This window comes from Mustela lutreola, chromosome 4 (genome assembly GCF_030435805.1).
Source record: "Mustela lutreola isolate mMusLut2 chromosome 4, mMusLut2.pri, whole genome shotgun sequence".
Classification (NCBI taxonomy): Eukaryota; Metazoa; Chordata; class Mammalia; order Carnivora; family Mustelidae; genus Mustela; species Mustela lutreola.
Genome location: NC_081293.1, coordinates 192,062,333 through 192,077,922, shown reverse-complemented (window position 1 = coordinate 192,077,922; position 15,590 = coordinate 192,062,333). Strand labels below are relative to the sequence as shown.

Below are 15,590 nucleotides of genomic sequence, written 5' to 3'. Positions count from 1 at the left end.
TCTAACGATGGACAGAGCAGCAAGTCGCTGCTCCCACTGATGTCCATGACATCGGAATTACTCTATTTCTGGATGCGTCGAGCTGTCTTTCATCCGGGGATATTTGGATGGCAAAAACTAAGATTACCATGAAAGAGGGCAGCGGGCAATTTGGGAAGTGCCCTGTCTCCCTGGGACAGAAGCTTTGCAGCCAGGCGCAGTGATTGATGTGGACAAATTGCAGCTGTCAGAGTGTCCAGAGCACTTCACAGGATACGCTTCTGACTTTGCATTTCTCACTCATGCATTCTGATATATAAATTTCTATTTAGAAAAAAAGCACAGCAATTTTCTGCAGATACTCCCTAAAATTGTCAAGACCTAAGAATGATAACAGGTTATTACTGTTTCCTTTTTCCCTCGAAGTTGGTGCGGATTCTAAGATTGAAAGAAATGTTAGAGAAAGAGGCCATTATTTATTTGAAAGACTTTATGTTTCCAAGAAAAGAAAACAAGGTGCCAGCAAAGTGGGAAAAACAAACTATTCCCAAACAGGAAACTATGCACGTACTGACGAGAAGCATGAAAGGCAGTGGGAACCCCGGGCAGATAAACCAACCACCACAGAGTGCTGAGAAAAGCTATAAATAGAAAGGGCACAAAAATCACACAGGCTAAGTTCTCTATGTGACAGTGTCATGCCTAGTGTAACAAGGGGGAAAACTGATAGAGAAAATCTATATTCAAATAAGAGCTTGCAAACTTCGATTATAAAAATGTTTTGCCATGGTATCCATTAGCTGTTAGCACTAAGATGCTGTGTTTTGTGCTGCCTCAGAACTCGGGGCTTTAGAGCCACAACCATTGATTGTTCGTGCAGCTGCATCTCAGGTGCAGTCTGGCTAATCAGAGACTGGAGTGGTTTCAGGGCGCCTGGGTGGCTCATTTAGTTAAGCATCTGTCTTCAGTTCAGGTCATGATCCCAGGGTGTGGGATCAAGCCCAACATTGGGCTCCCTGCTCAGCCAGAGTCTGCTTCTCCCTCTCCCTCTGCCTGCCATTCTACCTGCTTGTGCACACTCTTGCTCCCTTTCTGGCAAATAAGTAAATAAAATCTTTAAAAAAAAAAAAAAAGGGCTAGACTGGTTTTATAGCAGCTGGTGTGTCTCTGCTCTGCCTCTTAAAATAGATCCATGGAACATCTGGATGGCTGTCCTCCTCATTATCTGTCTTTGGACTTCGTGCTAGAATGTTCTTAGCATAGTAGCAGACATGCAAAATAGCAAGTAGAAGTGTGCAAAGCCTCTTAAGACTGAGTGCTGAGTCACATAGCCACGCCCATGTCAAGGACAGAGGTGTATTATGCTGTTGATGAAAATTTCTGCAAGATGGTACCAAACTTTGTCGTCAAGAGAGCCTCTATGGTAGACAGCAAGACAATATAGATAAAATTTATAATATCTTTAAGTGAATTAAAAAAAAAATATTTAGTTTTTTTACTTAACCCATACATAGATAGTCTTAACCTCTAAAACAGATAAAGCTTCTGGCTTTCATGTCTCCTTTTCCTGCCTGCTCTACTCAAGAAATGATCAAGCTGGGGGCACCTGGGTGGCTCAGTGGGTTAAAGCCTCTGCCTTCAGCTCAGGTCATGGTCCCAGGGCCCTGGGATCGAGCCCCGCATCAGGCTCTCTGCTCAGCAGGGAGCCTGCTTCCCACTCTCTCTCTGCCTGCCTCTCTGCCTACTTGTGATCTCTGTCAAATAAATAAATAAAATCTTTTTAAAAAAAAAAAGAAAGAAATGATCAAGCTGTAGAAACCTCTTCACTATTTGTATTCTTTCTTTTTTAATTGATCAGCTTTCATTTATAGCTGTAGGTACTTGAGAACGTTTGTTGCAGAAAACATTTGTTGGGGGAAATGAATGAATGCAGCTATCAGCCTCAAGAATGGAGATCCGCGGTTGGCCAATCACGAGCTGGCAGATTGAGCCATTAACACTAGCTAGACATTCTCAAGGCATCAATCAACATAAATAGTTTGTGCTTTCAGAAAAATAATTTAAAGCCGGGGTTTTTTGCTAACAAAGAATGCATAGTTATCATCTTAGGGGAGCAATAGTGTATTGGAAGTTTAATGCAAAAGTATTTTTATTCTAGTTCCTACTTTGGTATGCTCTATCATGGTTTGTCAGATGGTCCTAAAACACTGCTTTCAGCCCATCAGTCCTTATAAAAAATTATACAGTGGTTCCCTGTTGCTAAATAGTCTGGAATTAAAATCTTTTTTCATCAGGTTCTTTCTAGGCCCATAAATGTGTCTCTCAAAAGACAACATCACTTGGCTGAACCATAAATATTTACTGGTGAAATGGGTATGTGTGTTGTGGAAATCTACTTAAATGGGGGAAAGCTTACAGACCATCTCGTCTCTCTATGTTTGAGCATCCAAGAATACACAGAAAGCACAGAAAGCCCCGAGTGGTGCGCTGTAAACAGTAATTGCTTTACGATGAGTAGTAGATTTTAGGAAAAGACTGGAATAGCCAGAGGCAGGAAAAATATTGTGGGCAGTAAATAAGGTATAACCAGATACATAAACTTGAGTGGCACCCAGTCTCACGTCTTCAACTTTGGTGCTGATTCTCAAATTCAAAAGTAGATTCAGAACGTGTCACCCATAATTACAAAGGGTTATATTCTCATCAAGAATAAGTCATGAAGGCTGGGTAGGAGAAAGGACTTTGTCACTTCTAATATCTATGATTATAACACTTGAAGGTGGTGTGATTAATGATTCTTTAAATTAAATGTCACTAATTTGGACTGTGTGATTATTCATCAGCCCTTTTATTATCCAAAGAGAAAGAATTTGCATAGCAGGTAAACAATGGGTCATTTAAACTATCTGGACAAACAAATCATTTTCAAGAATTTTGGGGTTCACTGACTTTCTTAAATTATTTCATTTATAATTATTCAAATTCATCCATCATACCTTTCCGCAACTCCACCTACCACAAATTGGAATTAGGTTATTTTGGTTTGTTTTTAAGTATTAAACTAAATATCTCTGACTAAATATTTCAGATCCTCAGAACTTCATAATTAATATTTGCATGAGTCTCGGGGCTGCGATGAATTGTGGCCAATGTGTGCAGTCTGAATTCTCTAGTCTGAGGCCTTGGACTCCTCCTTCTGAGCTGATTTCAGGTTGTCCAGATCATCTAAACCAGTTTGGTCACCCGGCCGCACTGTCATGTCTGTTTAATGAAAACATGCCTGATAGTGGTTTGGTTCACCTTGTGTTGGATTCACCTCCCCTTCTCTAAGCTTTTCTGGCTGCAGGTCTTAAAAATGGGAGATGAGATGAAATGTGGCGTGGAAAGTGATGTAGGATCGGTTTCTTTGTTGTGGGTTTGCATTATTTTGTGATTGATTTTAGTGCCCTTCTAGACAAGCCAACAACTTAAATAGGGTTTTGGAGGCTGAGGTGGTAGTTGCCAACTTCCGGTTCTCTTTCATGACCAATGGTAGAAATATCATTTCTTTTATTTATTTTTTTTTAAGATTTTATTTATTTATTTCACAGAGAGATTACAAGTAGACAGAGAGGCAGGTAGAGAGAGAAAGAGGAGGAAGCAGGCTCCCCACTGAGCAGAGAGCCCGATGTGGGGCTCGATCCCAGGACCCTGGGATCATGACCTGAGCTGAAGGCAGAGGCTTTAATCCACTGAGCCACCCTGGCGCCCCAGAAATATCATTTCTTATCAGTACCAGTTCCTAAGTCCCCAGGGAATAGGCTTTGCCTAGCAGTCTTTGACCCAGAAAATCCCCTTAACTATGGAAGTTAAACAGCCAACTCCCTTCGAAGCTGTCCAGAAATAAAGACCTTAGGATGTTTCCCAAGCCCTGTGGCAAGGGTCCCACCTACACAGGTGGCCTTTGTCTTTCGTCTCTTTATTGCCGTGATGACTCTTGTGACTGAGTGAGAGAGTGGCGGAATGGGGTGCAGCACTGACACTCCGAGGCGACAGTCCTCCATCAGGGGCACTGGGGTAAAATCAGATAAATCACCAACCACAGGCACTGAAAGGAAGGTTAGCGTTCTGAGAGAGTGTTTTTTCCTCCCCACCAACAAGAACAAAAGGATTCTTCCAGAATTGTATCTTGCCTAAACTTTAACTCAGTTTTAATATTTTTTTTAAAGTTTGAGCCAAGTATCTTTTCTTACAGAAAGTGTGTCAGGTGTATCAAATTAGGACGAGGTAAGAGCAGCTTCCTTTAGTTCGACTAGTGTTTGCAAGAGGGGGGTCGAGAACCTGCTGTTTGTTGTCCTTACTGTCAAACTACATACAAGGCTAATAAAATATCATCTCTGTGGTTAAGGTGTCTATGGTTTAGGGGGAGGGAAAAGATAGAAATCTTTTATTTTGAAAATAGACAATACATAGTAGCATACATAAAGAGGAAATATGTCTCAACATACTCTGTATCTTAGTTTGGGATACTGTGACAAAATACTGTAGATAAGTGGTCTGTGAACAATGATTTCTCATCTTTCTGGAGACCTGGCCAGATCAAGGTGCCAGCAGATTTGGTGTCTGGTGAGAACCCATTTCCTGGTTTACAGAAGGTGGTCTTCTTGCTCTGACATCATATGGTGGAAGGGCTGAGGGAGGTCTCTAGGGTCCCTCTTTTAAGGGCACTAATTCCATTCACAGGGACTCTACTCTTATGACCTAATCACCTCCCAAAAGGCCAACCTCCTAAAACATCACCTTGGGGATTGGGATCCTGACATAAATTTTGAGGGAGACACAAACTGTCAGTTTATAACACTCCATGTCAAATAGCCTTGGGGGGTGGGCAGCAGGGACTTTTCCCCTGTCCTACAAGAGCAGAATACAAGGAGAACAGACAAAAACATAAAATAAGAATATCCCAATTTCCCCATAATCATCTAACACACTGTCAACATTTTGGGGATTTACTTCAGTCTCTTTTTTATGCTATACATATATGTATACATATATACATATGTGTATGTGTGTATATATACACTATACATATATATATACATATATGTATATATTATGTACACATTTATATATGTATAGTATGTATGCATATATGTATATGTATATACATATATACACACACAACATCTATAATGTATTATTAGCCCCAGGGGTACACGTGTGTGAATCGCCAGGTTTACACACTTCACAACACTCACCATAGCACATACCCTCCCCGATGTCCATCACCCCACCCCCCTCTCCCTACCTCCCACCCTCCAGCAACCCTCAGTTTGTTTCATGAGATTAAGAGTCTCTTATGGTTTGTCTCCCCTGGTCCCATCTTGTTTCATTTTTTTCCTTCCCTACCACCCAAACCCCACACCCTGCCTCTCAAATTCCTCATATCAGGGAGATCATATGATAATTGTCTTTCTCTGGTTGACTTATTTCACTCAGCATAATACCCTCTAGTTCTATCCATGTCATTGCACATGGCAAGATTTCATAGCTTTTGATGGCTGCATAGTATTCCATTGTATACATATACTACATCATCTTTATCCATTCATCTGTTGATGGACATCTAGGTTCTTTCCATAGTTTGGCTATCATGGACATTGCTGGTATAAACATTTGGGTGTGTGTGCCCCTTCAAATCACTACATTTGTATCTTCAGGGTAAATACCCAGTAGTGCAATTGCCGGGTTGTAGGGTAGCTCTGTTTTCAACTTTTTGAGGAACCTGCATTCTGTTTTCTAGAGTGACTACACCAGCTCGCATTCCCACCAACAGTGTAGGAGGGTTCCCCTTCTCCATATGTTAGATTTTTTGTTAATTAGAAAATTCCTGTATTTAAAGCTCTTGTAGTCTAAGACTATGTTAAATTTTTGCTTTTCTTGCACTCTGTTGTGTTTTTAAGCAGCATATTTATTTAATAAGCATTTGTCATGCATCTCCTCTTTGCAAACATATTAGGAGCTGAGGACTGAGGCATGTGTCTGCACCTCGGGGAGGTCAGACTCCCTGAGACCCTGCTGTGGACCACACCGATTTCAGAGTCTCCTCAGCCCCTCGCACTTCACCAGTTAAGCTTTTCCTGTCCAGTATGTTTGTTTTCTAACTCAAATATGTGGATTTACATTATCCAGTTAAACATACTCCTGTTCCTTTTGTTTGTTTTTTATAGAATAGCTTTAGCAAGACATAATTCATGCACCATAAAATTCACCCTTTTAAAGTATATAATCTTCCCACTGCTTCTGGCTTATAACTTTAACTTTCCAGGATCACTGTGGATCTTGATTCTTTACGTTTAGCTCCCCACATATTTTGTCCTCTGCTGATCAGATTAATCTCGCTGGCTGTCTCCCAAGGCATCGATACGTAGTTGAACAGGATAGCACCAAGGACAGATTCCTGTATCGTTCAAGGCCTTCCCAGAGAGCCAGTCGTTAGTTCTCCTGGGGAAAGATCTTCAACATATCTGAACTAAGCTGTCTGTAATCCTTCAGCTCATACGTCACCATATTACTCTTGACAATATTCAGAAATGAAACTATAGTCTCTGAGAAGCAGACCTTCCCTCAGAAGTCATTGTTGGACATTCTTTTCAAAGAGGCGGGTCCAGCAGTGGGTTCCGGTGGCGTCGGATCCCTGGTGCTTGGGGCGGCGGCGGAAGCTCGCGTCAGCCCAGGAGCTTCTGCAGGCAGAAGCCAACGCCTCGCTTTCCTTTGTGAGGGCCTCTTGCGTCACTGAACTTATTAGCACGTTTGGGTTTTATGATCTTCCCCGATTGTTAGCATTTCTGTTTTCTCATCTTTAAAACTGTTCTCTCTGTCAGAGTTGGGATTATAAAACAGTAATATTAAGTGTATGATGAAGAGAGAGAGAATCCAGCTATTAGGGAGGTTGTTTGCTTGGTCCGTCTCTAGGACCTAATCTGTAAAGGGCGCTCCCAGCCAGCTTGCCCGGGGATTGCAGACTCGCCTCAGGACCGCCGCGTGGCATCCAGAAAGGCCTCCATCCATCCGTGTTCCCTGTTCTGGGCAGCTTATCTGGGTGACTGTGTCCCTTCCCCTTTCTATTTGAGTTTAAGTTCCTTTCATCTAACTTATAGGCTTCTTGCCAAATTTTTGCCTATATTGCATTTGAGCCAGAAATTCATTCTTTGTTTAAAGTCGGCACCTAGTGAACTGCTTGCTTCCTATGTTTTTTTTTCTTTGTATAATTTCCTTTTCTTAAGGGCAACATCATTAAAGTAACAGAGTGTCTTTAACAGCATGTATCAGGTCTTATCTCCTTGCACTAAGGAAAAACAATTGGTAAGCAGTTCTCTTTAGGACTTCTTGGCAAACTGGCAACTGTTTTGGGGGGCTTTTCTGTAAGCATTTAACAGTATTTAGACAGAATGACAGATACGAATGTTTTCTTTAGTAGGGACTTTTGAGGAGTTCAGACAATTACATGAGCACTGTTCCAGTGTGGTGTCAATACAGTATCTCCATCTAATTTTCTCCCTTGGCTCAGTTCCTGAAATGTGTAGGGAGTTCCGTTCCTTATCATTTGTGTTAATGACCTGTTGTTCCTCCAGCTGTCTGTACCCTCTCTCTCCACCATAAATTGATTCCAGAGGGAGGGAAGGCAAGATAGTAAATCAGTAAATCTATGCTCTTATGTCCTCTTCTGTTTTGTTCGACTCTGTAATTACACTTCATTTTCCTAGAGTAGCAGATTTTCAAAGTTAAAGCTCACGAGTTTCAATATTTATACATGTACATTATAGGAAAAAGATTTAACCACTTTCCCCCTTCATTCACGCCTACCAACTAATAGTTGCCATAATGAGATAAAGGTAAATACTTTACTCAAAAAGATGACTATGATTACCAAATCACACCATCTATCATTTTGCACACTTTTTAGAAGTGAGTGCATATTTAGGAGAATGGAAAACAAAGTTTTTCTTACTCTTTTCTAAAATTGGTTTGACTAGGTAAAGGTCTCTGGAGGCTCCCAGGTCATAAATAATCCCCCCGCTTGCCTTAAAACCCCAGCAAGCCACAGTTCCCAGCAAATATAATTATTATAGTGTCATTGTCCTGACTTCTCTGGGTACATTAGTCAAAATTTATTGGGTTTATTCCATGTGTAAGGCATGGGTTTTAAGTGGCAGAAAAGTAATACCCATCATAGAATGAGTTTTTGTTCATGTGCCCGGAAATGTACAGAAAATCTGGGTTTTTCATGGTATTTTCCTATCTTCTGCCATTATTACCTCAGAGGAAGAAAGCAAGGACGGACCATGGGGAGGAAGAAGGGCTCCATCTGATGTGTGTTCTGCATGGAGAGATTTAACTTCTGTGAGCCCTCATTTCCAAAGGAGTAATAATACCGACGTTATCTGGTTATTATGAGGATTATAAGAGTTAATTCAGGTAATGCTAAAGACAAATCGTAGTTCAAAATGCAGAGCTATTTCCAGAGTTGAAAAATCAAGAAAGAGGAGTTACACATCTGCCGCAATACCAGGTACTGAGAATACACTTTTGTATTAAGGAAAAACAAAGTTGCTGGTGATCCTAGCACAGTTTCAGTGGGTTAACCGAGGTGGAACTTGCATTGCAGCCATGATAGAACAGATGGAAATTGAAGAGTAGTGAAATCCTGTGTCTGGGCTCTAAAGTGGGGAAGAGAGACAGAATGAGGAGCTTGGAGTTAGGAGAGCGGGCGACAGAGCTGAAGACGGGAGAGCCTTCAAGAAACAGAGTGGTGAGTAATCTGTAGGTCCAAGCTGTGGGAAGTTAGGGGACAACAGGACCCACAGCACTGGAGAAAGGTCTCCTTTTCTGTTGTGACCAGGTGAAGGGAGGAATTGCACGGATGAAACTATAGATATTTGGAGAGAATGTTGACAAGATGCTGACGCGGCTGTTCTGGGCTTCGGCTATTCCTGAGAGGGTGCGGTGGAGTCATATGCTCGGTAGATTGGTGGGTAGTAAGTGGAGTGGAGGGTTTTAGCAAGTACACAGATGTGTAAGAGGTCGGAGATAAGTGTAAGTTTTTGCCAAGAACTTAACAACTGACCACGAAAACACAGAAAGGCTCTAGTTGATGCTGAGAGCCTTCCCTGTGCCCTTTTTAATTCCCACTTTGGAAATAAATGAGGATCAACCGAATGAGAACAAGCAACGACTATTCAGAATCACTTGTTAGGTAACTCATCTTGGCAAAGACCCAAAGGCAGGTGAGGAATAGGAAAGCTTTATACAGGAGAAACCTGAAGACTTTCAGATGTGCCCTGTCCAGGGTCTGCGTGGAGAAGCCGAGGGCAGGCGGACTATGAGAGGGGCATCCTGGTGGTTGGTTAGAGGAACATGTTTGGCTTTCTTTGGCTGGGCTGAAAGTTGGAAGCTGGGACAAAAATTAGGGAAGCCATCAGTTATTAATCAAGTCCTGGCTGTTTGGGGCTAATTATTAGACCATTATTATCTGACTTCCTGGACTGTTAATGGAAATGACAGGCCGGCTTCCTGGCCTGGTTTCAGCCCCTGGTGGGTCCGAGTTCTATTTTACATATGCTCTAACCATTGTCTCTCTTTGTATTCCGTTTCTTACCACTTCATTATTATGAAAATTAGAATGATCTTCAGTTTAGAATCTGTTGTTTCCTTAGTTAAAAGAACATAGAACCTGAGAGTTAGACCCAAGAAATAGTCGATAATGGAATGGAGGTCAAGGAATTTGTAGGACTGCACTTCAGGAAGGAAAGTGGAAGTGCACGCTGTGCTGTAAAAGAAAGTTTTTTTTTTAACTGCATCACATCATTTTGAACCTTGCAGAAGGTGAACCCAAGCTGCGGACGTGGAGCAGCAGGCTGGGTCTCCGAACAGCGGCTGGGGACTGAGAAGTCACCCATCATAAACCTCGTATTTTACACTTTAACCCTGAGGCCCAGACAGGACAAGGGACTTGTGGGGGCTCTCACAGCTACCCAAGGCTGGACTGCAAGCCAGTGTTCTTTCATTTTCATTGATCCGAGAACTAGCCATAATGTCAAGCACATTGCACAATTCCTTTTCAAATCTAGAATCACAAAGTTCAAATAATGCAGGACATTGACCCAGACATTCCATTAATTACTCCCTGGAACTATCTAGAGCCATAACAAACCCATTATGAATACCTGTATTCATACTGGCTGTTTTGGCTTAAGAGAACTTAAGGAGAATTTAAACTTCTAAATGTACAACTATATGGCGTGATAAACGTTATGATGAATGGTATGTCGGAATATGCCTACTTTTAGGATTACTGTTTCTCTTCCAGAAATTTCTTTGTTCCTATAAGATATTTGAGGGGCAGTTTCCCTGATCCTGATAAGAGAAACAAGGGTGTATTAACATTGATTGATTATATAGTAAACCTTTACCTTGCCTGTCTTTACATAATGAATCTCTCTTCTCCTTACTGCCTGACAGGAATATTTAATGGTATATTTCCGCCAGTAATAAAAACACTGAGCCATAGAGAGAGTGCTTTGTACATCCAGTGAGGGAAACACCTTGCTACCAGTGAGGAAGAGTCAGAAATTCCACATTAATGTGCTAAAATGAAAGGCTTAACAACACAACTGGTTTATGAGAAACCGTAATATTTCTCAGAGTTCCATCCATGGATTTGTGGTACTTTTTGGATCCAAGATAATCTGAAGTTGCTAATAAACTCAAAGCAAGGGTTTTGCCATTGAGGTCCGTGTTCTTCCCCACACACACACACACCCCACCCCCGTGCTCCTGGACACACCTGTGTAAGGTGGCCTAGAAGCAGTATTAAATAAATTCTGGAAAACCTGGGGCTTGTATGCTTCAGTTAGTAATAATCATTTATGAAAGCGCTGAGTTCTGGGAAAGGGATCTCTTTTGAAGTCAGTAAAAGACCCATTATTTGAAAGTTCAGGGAGATTTGATACCAAAGGAGTCTGGTTTGTTTTGTGTCTTGGCTTTCTGGATGAAATTATCTGACACCTAGACCCCATAGCCTGAGTGGACGTTTGTAGAACAGACACCCAGTTTTGGATCAGTTTTTTTTTTTTTTTTTCTTTTCATGGTACCAAAATCATTCTTAGTCTTTATGTTGGTAGTTTTATTTAGATATTCATTTATTCATTCAATAAATATTCATAGTAAGTCCACAGTGCACTTGGCATTATGCTAAGTATACAGGAATAGCAGACAGTGAAACAAACCTGTTTTCTCCTGGGCTTACATGATTCTGAACAGTGAGCAAACTGTAGAATTGTTATTTTTAATATTAATACTTTTGTCTAATTGTATAAACAATTTAGGTGGGTACCTTTAGGGATGTCTTGTTTTTATTGGAGTTTCTCAAACAGGCAGATTCTATTCTATGAATTGAGAATAACTCAAAGCGTAATTTTAAAATGGGCTTTCTCCTTTCATTTTAATAAAATTCTTTTCTAATAGCACAAAGGCTGTAAATTTGCAGATACAGTGACCCGTACTCCCAGCTAGCAGCTCTGCCAGTCTGTGTTACAGTGTCAGAGTCTCGAACTGTGGAGCAGAGCAGGTCCATTACCACATAAATAATGAACTGCTGAGGCACCTTTCAGCATGCTCACTGAATGCCTGTCTTTTTTAAACTCAAGACTCTTTTTAATAAACATAAAAAGATCACCCTTAATGTCTGATTTTCACAGTAATTTTATACTTAAAAGGAGATTAATGCAATTGCAATTTTAAGAATCTTTTTCAGACTATATACATTCAACTTCCCTCTCTGTCCCTCAGAGTTACTCTTACATAATAAAGCATGTGAATATCTGTTGTAGATTACACTACTTAGGGCTTTTTAAAAAATTTTTGTGTTTAAAAAAAATTCAAGGGTGGGGTACACAGGGTCAGAGACGTCGAGCATCTTAAAATTTAGTGGGCCCAACAGAAATTTGGCTAAAACCTTTACAAAAAAAGAGACCTTTATTAAAGGTGCAGTTTTTTTCTCTTTCCCGTTTTAATTACCACTCTCTCTCTAATGGTAAATGTCATAAATTAGCATATACTGGAGGATCTTAGACCCGAAAATACTCTGCTGGCTTTGAATTTCCTAACTGGCTTCGTACCTGTTTCTGAGACTATGTAAACCCTTTGTACTCTGGGATTTGACTACATCCAAACAGGAAGTAGATCCTTTGATCTGCGCATCAGAGGAACCAGTACCACACATCACATACCAGAGCATGTCTTCTGCCATTCTCCATGAGCAGCGTGTTTGGAGGTTGAACTACACGCAGTCAATTGCACTGTTGAAAATTTAATGTCTCTGCCTGCAGAGCATACCTGTGTATTAATTTAGTGGTGCATTAAACCTCTGTATTTGAGGGTCATGAACTTACATCTCCAATCCTGGTAGATATCTAATAAGCTTCAGGATAATTAATACAGGAGTGTTTCATTTTTAAAAAAAGGATGCTTTTTACTTAGATTTGATATCTTTTTATGACCTATAAAATCACATAAGACACATTAACTAATACTAAAACACAGCACTATTCTTGGATTGTGTATTATAAGAGCCATGGAGGATTAACTACTGTTTTAAAAAGCAGTTTACATTTGGAACAAGTTTTTCTAAACTCTTCCTTTTTGATTCAAAAATTTTAAATATTAGGGCTATTGGAGAAAAAGACCTACTAAAATGGCAAATGTAGTTTTGAAGCACATTTAAATCATGAATCATTCTCTTGTTAAAATGTTTCTACAAGGCAAGTATTGAACTATCCCCTTAGTTGGAAGCCTGTTGGACCATTTTCTCTTTCCTCCTTGTTCAGACTATTACTACTACTTACCAGTGGCTAACACTGACAAGAAAAACACTCCTATAGTGTTTTAGAAATGGAATCAATGCATTTTTTTAAATAAGAGAATACAGTACAAAGTGTTTCAGGTAAGCACATTGTGTCCCATGTTCTGTAGCTACTCAGAGAAGATGGATGAGAAACCTGTCAGTTTTGTGGCTGGTCTAAAGTCCAGGACGTCAGTCTATCTACAAGAATCCCTTCTGTTTCATAACCTTTAGAAAAACATAGGTGGCATCGGCACATTTTCAAGCAATTTAAATATTCGGCGTGCAACTCAAATCATTTAACTTTGCTTAGCCTGTCTAAAAAGAGTTCTCGAAGGTCTTCCAAGGTATTAAGTTTGCTGGTTTAACTTTGTGATAGCAGAAGGCAGAAGACTTGTGTCCTTCAGTTGATAAAATATCTTAAACTGGTTTCCCAGTCTTGAAGTAAAGGGCTGGACAGTCAGCCAGAAGTTCTTAGCCCACAGTCTCTGAAGCTGTGAAGACCCCAGCAAGTTCCCTCCAGCCACTTTGGTTTCAGAGCAAGCTGAAGTCAGGTGGCCAGAACTCTGAACCTACCACCTGAGCGGCTCCATTGCTCTGTGTCACACCACTGACGACGACACAAGTCAGGTCCCTTTCGGATTAAAGAGTCTGTGACAGAACAAGTTACATCAAGTCATGTGCCTGACTGAGAGAAAAAGACATCATGTAATGTATCAGATAGACTCTGCCTGCCACAGCACCACAGTTGGTGTAGCAGATGCTAAATAAAAGTTACCAATTTGAGGCCTGGATAATATGTAACTTTGCATGCGAAGAGTTAATGCAAAGAAAGTTCAGCAAGAAGAGTTCAGGCTGTCATCAGGAAAGGATCCATGGTATGAATATTTAAAAATGGATTATTATAACCAGAGCAGGGTGAAATTTATTAATTATGAATTAAAGTAGCTGGTTTTTAAGAATGGCTAATATTTTCTGGTTCATTAGAATATTCATATAGTAAGATGCCAGCTATTCCTAATATGAAATATTATCATTGTATATCAGGAAGGGGAGATTAAAAATGAAAATAGGTCATGAAGAAATATAGTAGGAACAAGCATATATGTTTATGGGTTTATGGACAAAGTCTGAGATGCTGTTTTATTACCATTGATGTCACAAATCATATCTGTTAATACTGAAACATTTGATATAAATCAAATGCTATTTTCCCTAAAAGACAGTGGTCAGACTCTCGCTAAATGAAATTCTGTTCTAAAAATAGCCCCATAATTTAATGAACTCTGCTTGATAGTAAATATCCATCTACTCTTCCTGTTCTATAAATATTTTTCGGCAAGGCAGTGAAAAGCCACTGTGGCCACAGGATTTCATTTTTAGGAGCCCCGGTTTCAGGGGGAGAGACGTCAGAAAGCTCATCCGTTGTGAAGGGAGCTGAAGTTAAGCATACAGCATGGGAGCATGTGTGAAGGCCGCAGAGTTCCCGTGTCCATTCTGTCCCTCGGATCGAGGGTGGGAACAGGCAGATGCTCGAGCCAAAGCACAGAGCAGGGCACAGTAGAGGGGCATAGGCAGCAGGGAGCCTTCTGGAGAGAAGTGGACGTTTCATCAGCAAGGCAGCACCCCCAGAGGAACACGTGGTCTGGCTGCATTTACCAAGATGAAGCCAGAATCTGAGGCATTTCCATGAGCTTTTGTAAACTCTGGGACTCCTGAGTCCTCAGCCGATCTGACTAGCTTTTCCCAGCTAGGAACAGATAGAATCAACTTCTAACCATACTTAAACTTCACTCCTGAAACTTATCAATACATTCTGTGGTTTTTCTAAATTTGCGTCAGTGGTGAAAATATTTATTTTTTTTCATATACTGGTGTGTCTTTGCGTGGAGGTATGTGTAAATATATATGATAAAACAGTTTTTTTTTTTTTTTAAAGATTTTATTTATTTATTTGACAGAGAGAGATCACAAGTAAGCAGAGAGGCAGGCAGAGAGAGAGGAGGAAACAGGCTCCCTGCCGAGCAGAGAGCCCGATGCGGGACTCGATCCCAGGACCCTGAGATCACGACCCGAGCCGAAGGCAGAGGCTTAACCCACTGAGCCACCCAGGCGCCCCTATAGGATAAAACAGTTTTTAAAAAATCTAAATACCCTTATATCCTGGTTAAAATACCTTATGTTCAGAATTTGGAAATATTTCCTCAGAGTGATTCTGCACTTTGGTCCAAGGTGGTGTCCCTTAGTATATGGCTTTTCAATGGTTCCTCTTTCTGGCATGAAAATCCATGTCATTCTCTTCTTGTTTTTATTTCATTTATTTTTTGAAATGTATGCATAAACATTTTTTCAGTTGTGATCAATGTCTATAATGTGACATGTCAATTTTTCTTTTACTTATTTAAATTAAGCCATTTTTCTATAATCCTGGACTGTCTTCATCTTTAATCACTACATCATATTCACCAAACTTATATAACCTGTATTAGCTTGGCATTGAAAAATGGTAAGAAATTTATTTTTAACTACGTCGGAAAGCGTTTTTGTCTGAGCTGGCCTTCCAGAGCAGCAGCTGTCAGCTGTGAAGTAGACTTCCAGGCCTTCATCCGTTAGAGCTGTATTTCCACGGCCACGTGGGGCTTGGCCTTTCTGATGTCACAAACCAGTCTGTGCCTTTGCCCTGGGTGATTACCATGTTTCCACCCTTGCCGTCCGTGCTCGAGGTGACAGC

General features: G+C 40.6%; 1 protein-coding gene across 2 annotated transcripts in view; it reads left to right on the top strand.

Moving 5' to 3' along the window:
* Nucleotides 1-15,590, top strand: part of TPK1 (thiamin pyrophosphokinase 1) — a 351,662-nt gene that overhangs the window by 320,107 nt on the left and 15,965 nt on the right. The gene's annotated exons all lie outside the window — the stretch shown is intronic.